General features: G+C 45.4%; 1 non-coding gene across 1 annotated transcript; it reads left to right on the top strand.

Moving 5' to 3' along the window:
- TRNAE-UUC lies at window positions 1-72 on the top strand. Its single transcript has one exon. It is a non-coding gene; the product is annotated as a tRNA-Glu (tRNA).
- Window positions 73-7,878: the final 7,806 nt, after the last annotated feature.

Genomic DNA, 7,878 nt, shown 5'->3' on the forward strand with positions numbered 1-7,878 from the left:
TCCCTGGTGGTCCAGTGGTTAGGACTCAGAGCTTTCATTTCTGGGGCCCAGGTTCAATCCTTGGTCAGGGAACCAAGATCCACAAGTCTCACAGCACAGCCAAAATAAAGTTATTTAAATAAAATAAAATAAGGTGTATATTTACTCCTCGCTGACCTTTATTCCGTCAAAATGATGATATAAAAACTATGCATATACATCAGATATACTTCAATGTTAAAAAATCTACATAGGAGAAAGATTTTTTCCTTAAAAAAGCTGTAAGTAAAGTGTTAGTCACTCAGTTGCGTCTGACTCTTTGCAACCCCATGGACTCTAGTCCACCAGACTCCTCTGTCCAGCGGATTTCCCAGGCAAGAGTACTGGAGTGAGTTGCCATTTCCTTTTCCAGGGCATCTTCCCAACCCAGAGATCAAACCCAGGTCTCCCACACTGCAAGCAGGTTCTCTACTGTTTGAGCCACTAGGGAAGTGGGAAAAAAAAGCAGTAGAACACATATATTTTTTAAAAATTGAAAGTTAAGTGAAAAGTGAGCATGTTTGAATGCCGATGATAAGAAGCCTAGGGAGAAAAAATGATTGACAAGTCACAGAAGGAATGTATTAATCCACAGATATCAATCAAACTGGTTTCGGCATTAATGGGGCCTTGAACGGCAGGGGACCTGCTGAGACAACTAGTGTGAGGTTTCCTGTCTCATGGGTGGACAATCACTGAGAGACCCTGGCCCTAGTGTCCTGGGAGATGCTGGGAAACAGAGGATCCTGGGAAGATCTAGGCCCACAGCAACCCCTGGAGGGAGGGTTGACCCTGACTCGACTAGGCAAGCTGAGCGTGCCTGTCTCTGGGCTTCCCAGGTGGCTCAGACGGTAAAGAACATGCCTGCAATGAGGGAGACCTGGGATTGATCCCTGGTCAAGAAGATCCCCTGGAGAACAAAACGGCAACCCACTCCAGTATCCTTGCCTGGAGAATCCCATGAACAGAGGAGCCTGGGGGGCTATAGTCCATGGGGTCGCAAAGAGTCAGACATGACTGAGTGGCTAACAGGCCAGAGCAAGAGCAGGAAAGTTAGAGAACTAAGGTCTGCCCCAGGAGATTTATTATAAATTCTCAATCAACTGAAAAATAAATTTACAACAAAGAAGTATAGCTTATAAGCCAACAGTTGAGTAAAACAAAAGCACATAAAAATTCCTCAAAAAAAAAAAAAATTCCTCAAAGAATCCAAAAATAGAGCAAGAGGAAAAAACACAAAACACAGCTGAATCAAATAGAAAACAAATAGAAAGTTAGAAGGTTTACCCTAACTATGTCAATGATCATATTCAGTAACAAACTACAGTAAGTTATTCATTCATTTATTCACCAAATATTTATTGAGTACCTATTACCTGTTAATTGCTATAGTCTTATTGAGAACACAATAAAAAGAGTCAGAATCCCAACTCTCAAGAAACTTTGAGTGTAGCAAAAATATTCAATTCAATTTCAATTAAAATACATCATAATATATTCTTTGAAAATAGAGTGGGTCATTTTGGACCTTTCCTTCAAACCATGTACAAAAATGATCTCCAAATGGATCAAAAACCTAAGTATAACAGCTAAACCTATAAAATTCATAGGAGAAAATGTAGAAGAAAATATTCATGCCATTGGATTTGGCAATGGATTCTTAGATCCAACACCAGAAGCATGATGACTGTCAACAAAGAGAGAGAAGCTAGAAGTCACCCAAGTTAGAACCTTTCGTGAATCAAAAGACACTATCAAGAGAGCAAAAAGACAACCTACAGAATGAGAGAAAATATTTGCAAATCACATATCTGATGAGGGAAGTATATCTAGAATATTTAAAGGTTACTTACAACTCAATAATAAAAAGATAAACAATCCAATGAAAAACTGGACAAAGGACTCAAATAGACATTTTTCCAAGGAAGATACACAAAAGTCCAAGAAGCACTGAACCATCATTCATCCTCAGGGAAATGTAAATCAAAACCACAATGAGATACCACCTTGCATCTACCATAATGGTAAAAATAACTAGCAATAATAGAAATAACCAGTGTTGTCAAGAATATGGAGATATTTGAACCCTTATAAATTGCTGATGAAATGTAAAATGGCGCAGCTGCTGTGGAAATCAGCTTGTTGTTTCCTCAAAGAGCTAAAGGTAGAGTTACCATATGACCCAGCAATTCCATCCCTAGGTGTACACCCCAGCAAAATGAAAACATATGTCCGCAAAAATACCTGAACAAGAATGGCTAGAGTAGCATATTCATAATACCCCCCAAAATGAAACGGGCAACTGTCCATCAGCTAACGAATGAATAAGCAGAGTATGGTATACTCAATGGACCATTATCCAGCCGTATAAAGGAATGAAGTGACACGTATACACATCCACTGACATGTACACAACGTGGATGAACCTTGAAGACATCATGCTAAGTGAAAGAAGGCAGACACACAAGATCTCATGTTGTATGGCTCCATTTACATAAAATGCCCAGACATTAAATTCAGAGATAATGAAGTCTGGCATCGACCTATTAACCCCTGTGCATCCTGTCTCTGCTCTCAGTCTGCAGGTCACTCTGTGCCATGCCTGCCACCAAGCCAGCTCAAGAAGGACAAGGTTTTTGAATTGCAAAAGTTTTGCAAACACTCTTTCTGTTGACTACATATTAACTTTTCTGTTCATGCTGCATAAAAGTGGAAAGTTCTGTTGACTTGTACTTGCTATTTTAAAAACCACTCCAGGAAAGTAATCAGGCCATCATGACATTTGAAAAAGTCATAAGAGAAGCTCCTAGGAGGCAAGTTCAATGACCTGGGCTACACTCCTGTGACAGGCACAGTATCACAGCAGGAGGTGTCCCAGAGGAGAGAATGACCCAGGAGAGGCTGGAGTGTGGCTCCCATGAGCTCAGCCTTCCCTGGTGTAAAGAAGGTCCATCTGCATCTCTGGTTTCAGCTCCATGGCCACCCTGAGTGGTCAGGGGGGCAAAGGAGGAAACTGAGACTCAAGGAGTAGGACTGCAAATCCCTGAGCCTCAGCGCAGGACCTCAGCCTCAAGCCCAGCACCTCCCAGTCTCACAGCTCTTTATCCTCCACCTATGGATTCCCACACACCCTACATTGAGGTGCTGGTTGTTCTCACTGTTGGTGGTGCTGAGGGTGGGTGATGGGCCAAGGGAGCCTCAGAACAGTCCTGGTCATCCCAGGAGACCAGACTGTCACAATCCCCCTGCAGGGATGAGCTTCTGTGTCAAGGGCGATGCAGACCTGCTGTCTGTCCCCAGCTCCTCTAAGGTTCAGGTGAAGATTTCAATTTCAGTTGAGAGTGGGGCCAGGGGTGGGGCTGGACTCTCGGCCACCAGCCAGCTTGGTGAGCCGGCCACAGGGTCACCTCCTCCCAAAACACACTTCTGCCCCTCAGGGTCCAAGAGCTACACCTGTGGGCAACAAGCTGTGGGATACCAGTGAGAGGGTAACAGGCAGGAAGGCCAGGGGTCTCCAAATAGAGGAAATAGCCTGCAAGTGTCAGACATTTTTATCTCTCTTAAGCGGCAGGAGGAAACAAACTAGCAATATTTTTTCCTTCTCTATACAAATTTAAAGGGAGGTTTCTCTTAAAATATTGTGTTGCTATAATGACACCCGGGCTTCGCCTGAAGTTAGCTATTCTCGAGTCTAGAAATAACCAATGCCAATTTCTTATGGAAATGTTTGTCTTAAGCTATGCTAATGTACTATGCCTTTACCCCAAACTCTGTCTCCAAGTCGGTTCAGCCTCTTGGCCCAGAACCTACTTGACAAACCAGTATGGATATTGTTCCCCTAATCTATGTAAATGAAACTATTTGTATGGTGGTCTGCCCTTCTTCAAGATTCAAGTTAATCATTTTATGGCCCAGGATAAACCATTTGGTGCCAAGATTATCCCAAAATGCATCTTATGGGTGAGGGGCCTGGTGCCATTCTGAATTTTAAGACATTCCTTTCTTTCATTAACAGACTGCTAGTGACTATATAACATCCAGCTAAAGACTAGCAGGGGGGTACTCTTTCTGCCCCCTTCTGATGCCTATGTCAGAAGCTTTCTCTATCTCCTTTATACTTCAATAAAACTTTATTACACAAAAGCTCTGAGCGATCAAGCCTCGTCTCTGGCCCCGGATTGAATTCTTCTCCTCCGGGGGCCAAGAATCCTGGTGTATTCGCGTGATTCAACAACAACCTTTCACCAGCTCACCCTACCTCCATGAGCTTGATCATGTTCCTCTCTCTGCTGAAATCCCTTTTTGGCTCTCTCCTGATCCATCATCCCATCTCAGCTCAGGGACCACCTCTTCCAGGAAGCCTTCCAAGAACTAACTGCCCTCCATGCCTCTTTCAGTCTCCCGTCTAGGCCTCATCTTGCTGCCATTGCTCATGGCTGTAATCAGGGCTCTGCATTTCCATCTCTCGAAAAATGGGGCCACTTCCTCCCAAATGGGGCCCAGGCTGCCCGTCCTTCATATGGTGTTGACTGAATATTTGTTCAAAGATGAAGTCTATAGAGAATAAAGGAGCTTATCTCCGGGGCTGATTTTTCCTTTCTGAACTTCCTGATGTTCAAGCTGGTTTTAGAAAAGGCAGAGGAACCAGAGATCAAATCGCCAACATCTGCTGGATCATCGAAAAAGCAAGAGAGTTCCAGAAAAACATCTATTTCTGCTTTATTGACTATGCCAAAGCCTTTGACTGTGTGGATCACAATAAACTGTGGAAAATTCTGAAAGAGATGGGAATACCAGACCACCTGACCTGCCTCTTGAGAAACCTGTATGCAGGTCAGGAAGCAACAGTTAGAACTGGACATGAAACAACAGACTGGTTCCAAATAGGAAAAGGAGTACGTCAAGGCTGTATATTATCCCCCTGCTTATTTAACTTATATGTAGAGTACATCATGAGAAACACTGGACTGGACGAAACACAAGCTGGAATCAAGATTGCCAGGAGAAATATCAATAACCTCAGATATGCAGATGACACCACCCTTATGGCAGAAAGTGAAGAGGAACTAAAAAGCCTCTTGATGAAAGTGAAAGAGGAGAGTGAAAAAGTTGGCTTAAAGCTCAACATTCAGAAAACAAAGATCATGGCATCCAGTCCCATCACTTCATGGGAAATAGATGGCAAAACAGTGGAAACAGTGTCAGACTTTATTTTTCTGGGCTCCAAAATCACTGCAGATGGGGACTGCAGCCATGAAATTAAAAGACTCTTACTCGTTGGAAGGAAAGTTATGACCAACCTAGATAGCATATTCAAAAGCAGAGACATTACTTTGCCAACAAAGGTCCATCTAGTCAAGGCTATGGTTTTTCCTGTGGTCATGTATGGATGTGAGAGTTGGACTGTGAAGAAGGCTGAGCGCCCAAGAATTGATGCTTTTGAACTGTGGTGTTGGAGAAGACTCTTGAGAGTCCCTTGGACTGCAAGGAGATCCAACCAGTCCATTCTGAAGATCAGCCCTGGGATTCTTTGGAAGGAATGATGCTAAAGGTGAAACTCCAGTACTTTGGCCACCTCATGTGAAGAGTTGACTCATTGGAAAAGACTCTGATGCTGGGAGGGATTGGGGGCAGGAGGAGAAGGGGACAACAGAGGATGAGATGGCTGGATGGCATCACTGACTCGATGGATGTGAGTCTGGGTGAACTCTGGGAGTTGGTGATGGACAGGGAGGCCTGGCATTCTGCAATTCATGGGGTTGCAAAGAGTCAGACACAACTGAGCGACTGAACTGAACTGAACTGAACTGAACAACCTTCATATTGCATCATGTTGTTCAATCACTCAGTCACGTTGACTGTTTGTGACCCCATGGACTGCAACACACCAGACCTCCCTGTCCTTCACTATCTCCCAGATTTTGCTCACATTCATGTCCATTGAGTGATTAATGCCATCCAGCCATCTCATCCTCTGTTGCCTGCTTCTCCTCCTGCCCTCACTCTTTCCCAGCATCAGGTCCTTTTCCAGTGAGTCGGATCTTCGCATCAAGTGGCCAAGGTATTGGAGCTTCAGCTTCATCATCAGTCCTTCCAATGAATATTCAGGACTGATTTCCTTTAGGATGGACTGGTCTGATCTCCTTGCAGTCCAAGGGACTCTCAAGTCTTCAATGTCCTGTCAACTCAGAAGTCTGTGGTTGTAGGGCCCTGGCTGTCCAGGACATACTGTTTTGTGTGAATTCTCTGTGTCAGTCCCCACTGGCCCCAAGATCCCCCAGGAAACAGCTGTGTATCCTCTTTCTTGCATCCCCAGCAGGTAGCTCAAGTGCCAAGAGATGGTAGATTTTTGGTTGATGTCTTGGTGTATGAGTGAATGAACAAATGAATGAATGTTAAAAAGTTAGAAATTGATAAATATTTTAACCAAGTTGAGATGTTCAAAAAGCAAATTACTAAGCAAATGGACAGATAGAGAGCTGTCTGTTCTCTGCCTGTGATTGATAAGGATCAAACATTACAGATGAAGATTTCTTGGAGGCTGAATTTCAGTTGATTCTCCCATTCATAGACCAGAGACCTCAAGTATAGAAAAGTCCAGGACTGCCCACGGTCATCTGGAAAACCAGAGCTTACGCTCTAGAGAGGACACCAAGCCAATGTATTATATCCTTTCAGATGGGCAGGGTAGAGAGTGGTGAGACTGAGGTGGTGAGGACAGAGGTGGGGCCTCTCTAAGGTGGTGACCTTAGAGCAGAGAATGAGTGAAGTGAGGGAGTGTGCCAGCGAAGGGGCTGCAAAAAGCCCATTCAAGCAGCTGACTGCAAGTGCAAATGTCCTGAGGCAGAAAATAGCTTTCTAAAATCTAGAACAGCAGGAAAACCAGAGTTGTTGCAGCAGAGGGTGGGCAAGGATGGTCATAGGAGAGGTCAGAAAGTTGGCAAGAACAGATCATATGGGGCACTGATGAATATTTTTCTCCAAGAGCTGGGGGCCATCAGGGGTCTCCAGTAGGAAGTGAAAGAACCTGAGTTTCCCTTTAAAAGGGTGACAGTGGCTGACTCAGTGGATCCAAGGGTCAGCTTACTAACACAGATTCTGTGTCCCCCAAGCCCTGCCAAGTCAGAATCACTAGGCAGGATACAGCCTCAGGTCCACCAGGGGGATAAAACCAGCTGCCTTCCGGGGGTCTGCCCTGAGCCAGGTCTTGGGCAGTCTCATGATCACTGTGATTTCCTACAACCCTGGGATGTGTTAAAGAACCCACCTGCCAATGCAGGAGACGTTAGAGACACGGGTTCTATCCCTGGGTCAAGAAGATCCCCTGCAGAAGGGCATGGCAATCCACTCCAATATTCTTGCCTGGAGAATCCCAAGGAGAGAGAAGCCTTGCAGAGCTGGACATGACTGAAGCGACTTAGCACACACGCTCTGGGACGAGGGATTCTCACACAACCCCACAGAGAGGAGGGAGCGGCCCAGAGAGGTTGGGTGACCTGAGGAAGGTGGCGGGGCCCCAATGCAGCAGTGGAGCCTGAAGCTGAGCCCAGGTCTCCAGGACCCCCCTGCACAGGAGGTTCTTCCTGCACCTGCTCCCCGTTGGGAACTCCCTGCAAGTTCAAGACCAGGGATGAGAAACGGGGCTCAGATGGGCTAAGTCAGGCTCTGGGATAAGGGTATCTGAGGAGGAAGGGCTCTGAGGGTGTCTGATGAGACTGAAGCTCTGTGTGTGAGCCTAGGAGGCAGCGGAGGGGCGGGGGCAGGGAGGAGCGGCAGGGAAGAGGAGGATGGGGGCTTGAGTGCCACCTAGAGACGGCAGAGGGGACAAGCTAAAGAAGACCCAGATGCCTTGAGACCTGT

This window comes from Bos indicus x Bos taurus, chromosome 21 (genome assembly GCF_003369695.1).
Source record: "Bos indicus x Bos taurus breed Angus x Brahman F1 hybrid chromosome 21, Bos_hybrid_MaternalHap_v2.0, whole genome shotgun sequence".
Taxonomy (NCBI): Eukaryota; Metazoa; Chordata; class Mammalia; order Artiodactyla; family Bovidae; genus Bos; species Bos indicus x Bos taurus.